This window comes from Elaeis guineensis, chromosome 1, assembly GCF_000442705.2.
Source record: "Elaeis guineensis isolate ETL-2024a chromosome 1, EG11, whole genome shotgun sequence".
In the NCBI taxonomy this organism is placed as follows: Eukaryota; Viridiplantae; Streptophyta; class Magnoliopsida; order Arecales; family Arecaceae; genus Elaeis; species Elaeis guineensis.
The window spans coordinates 24,752,764-24,760,041 of record NC_025993.2 but is presented as its reverse complement, the minus strand read 5'-3'; the positions used below and the strand labels follow the sequence as shown (position 1 = coordinate 24,760,041).

Below are 7,278 nucleotides of genomic sequence, written 5' to 3'. Positions count from 1 at the left end.
AAAGGCTGCGCATCTCGCATCTCTCTACTAATTTCGTTACAGAGCGAATGACTAATCGAATGCCCTATAGGACTGGTACTTGGATGAAAATTAAGAATTAGGGAAGAAGCCATGAAAAACTATATCAAGCTTGATTGCATCGAAGATTTCAAACTACTATATTGAACAGAAGCTTGCTTTGCTTTAGTACAAAGTGCCAAAAAAGGGGCTTCTCTGAAATGCATGAGGTGCTGTTTATCTCACTCGCGATTCCGCTGCTGCGTACAAGTTTGCTTATGTGCTGCCATTAAGATCCATGCAGTCAAGGAGTCCACATAACCATCCAATATACCATGAATGTACTGCCCAGCGTGATGACATAACAAAAAAGCAATACAACCCCAGAAGCCAGTCACGAATGAAGCTGCAAGGATTGCAAAGAAGATGGCATCATCCTCCACACTTTTATCTTGGTTTTCTTCTCCAGTTGGACTTGAGTCCAAGGTGCAGGTCTTCTGCAGTGGTGGACCACGTAATCCAATATTACCCTCATAGCTACTCACATTAAATGTGACAAATTGGTTTTTGATGCCCGGCGTACATCCGGATAAGTTATTGTAAGCAACAGAGGAGACCTCCAAGGACGTTAGCTGAGTCAATTGCCAGGGTATCGCACCACTTAGCTGATTGTGTGATATGTCCAAGCTCTCAATCTGATTGAGTTTTGGGAAAGTTTCAGGGATTGGACCTGTGAGCTGATTGTGCGATAGATTCAATTGTATAAGCTCATCTAGATTTCCAATTTCTGGTGGAATGTTTCCTGTCAACTTGTTTGCTGACAAATCAATTGCAGACATCAGAAGCAAATGATCTGTTCCGTAGGCATATAAGTTGCCTTTGGTGATGAGGTCTACCCATATTATCGGAGATAAGTAAATCCCCACGCTCACATGGAGTGGCAATGGACTAGGATACGACATGTAAATATGGCCGAGGAAATCTAAAGCTGCTGAATCATTTTTCCTGAAGTGCATTTTGCCAAAGCATGAGGGTATTGATCCTGAAAGATTGTTTTGCGAAAGGTCCAGAACATGTAAAGACTGCAGCTTGCATAACTCAATTGGTATTGGGCCTTCAAGTGAATTTCTAGTGAGAAGAAGAATCTCCAAAGACATATGATCTCCTATCTGTCTTGGCAGTTTACCTGAAAGCTGGTTATTGCTGACATCCAATGCTGCAAGGTATGAATTATTGAAATAACTACTTGGAATTGTGCCTGTTAAAGCATTCCCAGCAAAGTTGAGCAGCACTGGTCCGAATGATTGGAAGCAATGAGGTAACGACTCAGAAAGGCTATTATGAGATAAGTCTAATACGCTAAGAGATGTTAGATTACATATATGATGTGGTATTTGACCGTGAAAATGATTTCCCGCGAGGTCAAGGATCGTCAAATCATAAGAAACATTTCCTATGCACTCTGGAATTATACCCGATAATTGGTTATTGTGGACATCCAATACAAATAAATTTTGCTGTTGTTGTGACAGAAAGCTCTGCAATATTCCGGTAAAATTGTTTCCGTCCAGATAAATAAATAAAAGAGAAGCATGACTATGATTTGTACCAAACAGCTTGCCGTGCAAGTTGTTGTTGGAAAGCTTCAAGAAAAACAATTCAGGGCAATCAAGCATAAGGCGAGTTGGTAGTTCGCCGGATAAATTATTATTGGACAAATCCAAATATCGCAAATTACTTATGTTACCCAATGATGGAGGGATATTTCCAGTTAGAAGATTTGAGGATAAATTCAGGGCCGTCATATTGGGAAATATTGTGCCAATGTCCAAAGGAATCGATCCACTGAGGAAATTCATAGAGAGATCAACTATGGACATGACTGCATTCGGATGATTTAGGAATTGAAATGCATCCGTTATTGAGTTATTTCTCAAGTTGAGATATGCTAGTCTGGTTAGATTTTTAAACAACCAATTCGGAAAATTTCCTTTCAAGTTATTGTGGGAAAGATCAAGATATTCTAACTTGCATTGGGAAGCAAGAAAAGACTGGCAACAAATTTCCACCATCCAGATGTATAAATAATTCCTCATTGTTTGACAAGTCAACAAGTTCTAGCTTTGAAAGATTAGCAAAAGAGGAAAATGAGAAATGCCCATCAAATAGGTTGCGAGAAAGATCTAGATACTGAAGTGAAACAAGACCGGCAAAGATGCATGCAGGAATATTACCCTTCATCAGGTTATTAGAAAGATCTAAAGTTTGAAGAGAAACCAATTTCTTTAGAGATAAAGGAAGACTTCCATTGAGTTGGTTGTCAGAGAGATCCAACTCACGTAGGTTCTGCAGTCCACTGAGCGCTGCAAAAAATGGAAAAAAAATAAAAAAAAAAAATTTTTTTGCTCCATAATATGAACAAGGTTAGAAAACTTGTAACCCAGTACTTGTCTACTCATAATTTTATTGACTTCGGCAAGTCAACTTGGTAACTCAGGTCAATCATGGATGCTAAATAAATACCATAAATGAAATACAAAAATAGAACAAATTCATAAAAGGTTAAAGCTTCCTCGTATTCAAGGGAAGTAACATTTAAAAAATATGATGAAACATTATCCATTGAATTTTTATATATGCTTCATTCACTGATTCTAGATAACCCAATAAATATAGAATGCATGATGTGAACTTACTAGAGTATTTGATAGAGTTAATATTTAAAATTATAATAAAATGAAACAAGCAAAATGCCCGCTTAAATGCTTGATATGATGAAGCCAACTTAGAGATGTCATTTTATTAAAATTGGGGAACACAAGTTTGGTGAGTTTACTAGTTTGATCAAGCTAACTGACTCAGGATAGACGTTGGCCAAACCTGGTTTAGTCATAATTCTGCTCTAAAGCTTTGCAACCGATATGAATTTTGACTTACCAGACTCAAAAAAATGATTCAGCTTGGCCAAGCCATCCATCCACATGTGTAAGTTTTTTTATCTTTGAATTGGGGAAATTTGTGAGCTCGAAAAAATAAAAAAAGAAATATGTTAAATTCTTAGTTAAAGGAATAAACATTATACCTTTTGAAGGCATGGAACTTGTTAGAATATTTTGATCCAAATATAAGGAACTAAGGGAAGATAAATTTTCCAAAGCTATGGGTATCCCTCCAGTGAGCTGGTTACATCCAAGATCAAGTACTCTAAGCTTCTGCATTCTTAGAAGGCCTAAAATATAAAGGCATAGATATAAACAAAATAGATAATATAAACCGTTACACTCGATGTGTTAATGGTCCTGTGATATACAAATAATTACAAATGACTCTGTAAGTAATTACCTTCCATATTAAGCGTGCCATTTAGCCAGTTTTGTCTTAGATTCAGGACACTGAGTGAAGATAGATTTTTGAGAGATAACAGAATCATTTCAGTGAGCTGATTATAACTGAGATCAAGGATTTTCAATTTTCTAAATCCTGATATATCTATCAAATACAAAGTTTCTCAAGAAAATAAATCTAAATAAAAAATATTCACAATAAGAGGATGGAACATATGTATACGCTAAAAAAATTGAAGAAACAAGTTGGATAAGGGAGAGGCTGATATAAAGTAAGAAGACAATATATAACCCATCATACTTATTATGTTAATGGTCTCATAAGAAAGAAATAATTAGATAGAAGCTTTTAAGTTGTTACCTGGCATATGAAGTGTGCCATTTAGTATGTTGTCTTGCAAATATAGTGCAGTGAATAAAGATAAATTTTTGAAAGATAGTGGAATTATTCCAGTGAGGCTGCTATAACTGAGATCAAGAATTTTTAACTTTCTAAATCCCAATATATCTGTCAAATATAAAGTTCCTCAAGAAAATGAAGCTAAACAAAAAATATTTACAACAAGAGGATGGAACATATGTATAGACTCAAAAAAATTGAAAAAACAAGTTGGATAAGGGAGAGGCTAACATAAATTAAGAAGATGATATATAACCCATTATACTTAATATATTAATGGTCTCAAAACATAGAAATAATTACACAGGAGTCTTTAAATTATTACCTTGTACATCAAGTGTGCCGTTAAGCATGTTTTCTTGCAAATATAGCACAGTGAGTGAAGATAGATTTTTGATAGATGGTGGAAGTGTTCCAGTGAGGCTGTTATAGCTCAGATCAAGAATTTTTAACTTTCTGAATCCTGATATATCTGTCAAATACAAAGTTCCCCAAGAAAATGAATGTAAACAAAAAATATTTACAACAAGAGGATGGAATATGTGTATAGACTAAAAAAATTTGAAGAAACAAGTTAGATAAGGAAGAGGCTAACATAAACCAAGAGGGCAATATATAACTCATTATACTTAATATGTTAATGATCTCAAAATAGAGAAATAATTGCATAGGAGCTTTTAAGTTATTACCTTGCATATGAAGTGCCATTTAGCATGTTGCCCTCTAGATATAGGGCATTAAGTGAAGATAGATTTCTAAAAAATAATGGAATAGTTATAGTGATCCTATTATCATTGAGATTAAGGATCTCCAATTTTTTGAATCCTGATATGTTTGTTCCCATTTCAATAATAGGATGGAAAATATGAATGACTGAAAAAATTAGAGAAATAAGTTGAATGAAGGAGAGACTGACATATACCAATAAGATAATGTAAATCATTATATTCAATGTGTTAATGGACTTATAACAGAAAAATAATTGCATAGGAGTCTTTAAGTTACTATATTGCACATCAAATGTGCTATTCAGCATGTTGCCTCCCAAATTAAGGAGATTGGGTGAAGATAGATTTTTAAAGATAATAAAATGGTTTTAGTGAGCCAGTTATTATTGAGATTAAAGATTTTTAATTTTTAAAATCCTGATATATCTGTCAAATATAAAGTTTCAAACAAAATAAATTCAAATAAAAAATATTTAAAAAAGATAATAAAAAATATGTATACACTTAAAAATTGGAGAAACAAGTTGGAAAGGGAGATGCTAACATAAACCAAGAATACAACATATAACGCATCATACTCAATGTGTTAATGGTCTCATAATAAAGAAATAATTACATAGCAGCCTTTAAGTTGTTACCTTGCACATCAAGTGTGCCACTTGGATAGTTACCTTGTAGATTAAGGGCACTAAGTGAAGACTAACTTTTAAAAGATAATGGAATAGTTCTAGTGAGCTTGTTATAGCTGAGATTAAGGATTTCTAACTTGTTAAATCTTGATATATCTATCAAATATAAAGTTTCCAAACGAAGAGAATTAAAATAAAAAATAGTTATGACAAGAGGCTAGAAAATATGAATAGAATAAAATTGCAGAAACAAGTTAGATGAGGTGAGGCTAACATAAACCAATAAGATAGTATAAACTATTATACTCAATGTGTTAATAGTCTTGTGATATAAAAATAGTTGCAGATGACACTGTAAGTTATGACCTTCCCCATTAAGTGTGTTGTTCAACTTATTGAATCTTAGATTGAGGATATTAAGTGAAGATAGATTTTTGAGAGATAATGGAATAGTTCTAGTGAGCTCATTATAGCTGATATCAAAGATTTTCAATTTTCTCAATCATAATATATCTTTCAAATACAAAGTTCCCAAAGGAAGAGGATTAAAGTTAAAAATAGTTACAGCAAGAGGCTAGAAAATATGAATAGAATGAAATTGTAGAAAAACAAGTTTGATGAGGAAGAGGCTAACATGAAGCAATGAGACAATATAAACCATTATATTCAATGTGTTAATAGTCTTGTGCCAGGGAAATAGCTGCAGATGACTTTGTAATTTACTACCTTTCCCATTAAGTGTGCCATTTAGCATGTTGAATTTTAGATTTAGGACATTAAGTGAAGATAAATTTTTGAGAGTTAATGGAACAGTTCTAATAAGTATGTTATAACTGAGATCAAGAATTTCTAACTTTTGCAATTCCAATATATCTATCAAATACAAAGTTTCCAAAGAAAGATAATCTAAATCAAAAGTACTATTTCCAACAAAATGATAGAAAATATGAATAGAATGAAATTAGAGAAATAAATTAGATGAGAGAAAGGCTAGCTAACCCATCTGTGATAATGATCCTATAATTTGATTGTCGGATAATTTAAGTTGTTTTGTGCTGTTGCTGTAGATCACTCTCTTCCGAGGCAACAATCTCTCTCTCTTCCCCATGTGGGTGGTGAAGTATAGTTGTTGTGAAGGAGAGAAGATCTAAGCTTTAATAAAGCTTCAGACTCCTTCAAAGGACACCCAAAACTAAAGCTGCAGTTGCTTAGGACTACAACCAATGAAGACCATAACAAAATTGCTAGCCTTGAGTATGTGATAAAGTGGTAGCAATTCCTCATGATGGGGTGAATGTTGTAAGATAATTATCTGATACGTATTTGCTTTTCATCTCATCCTTGCACAAGTCATATAAAAGCATGGAGGCTTGAAAATTTGATTCTACAGCCAAGTCAACATATTGCTAGGTTGACTGCATGCCTTCCAGTAACATCATGTTCAATCCCTCAATTCCAAGATTTTTTTGGGGAAAGGAGATTAGGAACAGACTTCAGCCGGAGAATAATTATTAAAATTGAAAGCAAATGAAGTGCACTACACCAATTTGGAGGACTAGTAAAAAAATTAAAAAAAAATAAAAGACAAGCAAGCAACTCACAAAGGGTAAAAGCGAGCAATGGGAAAGCATGGGTGACAATTTCTTGTAAGATCTAAAATCTACTTATTAAGAACTTAAGAAGATTTTATGGTAGAAATTTTATCTACAAACTTGGACTTCTGAATAAAATCTTTAATCTTTCCACATGCATTGACAAAATGCACAAACTAGCAAGTCCAAGTCTATATGAAAGAAAAGTATTTATCATGATCGATGTAGGACTTCTTTTTTGGAGAAAAGCCATCGAGAGTTTTTCCACTCTTGATCAAAAGTTTTTCCAAAAAGAATTGACTCTCAAATAACAAGGGCATCATGATCGATGTAGGATTTCTTTTTTGGAGAAAAGCCATCGGGAGTTTTTCCACTCTTGATCAAAAGTTTTTCCAAAGAGGAATTGACTCTCGAATAACAAGGGCATCATGATCGATGTAGGATTTCTTTTTTGGAGAAAATCCATCGGGAGTTTTTCCACTCTTGATCAAAAGTTTTTTCGAAGAGAAATTGACTCTCGAATAACAAGGGCTCCATGACTGTCGACTCTAGATATCCATAGACCAAATAGTTTATCTTTAACTACTA

At 33.8% G+C, this 7,278-nt stretch overlaps 1 pseudogene; it reads right to left on the bottom strand.

Moving 5' to 3' along the window:
- Positions 1-239: 239 nt before the first annotated feature.
- LOC105051331 (uncharacterized) lies at positions 240-6,382 on the bottom strand (annotated as a pseudogene).
- Positions 6,383-7,278: the final 896 nt, after the last annotated feature.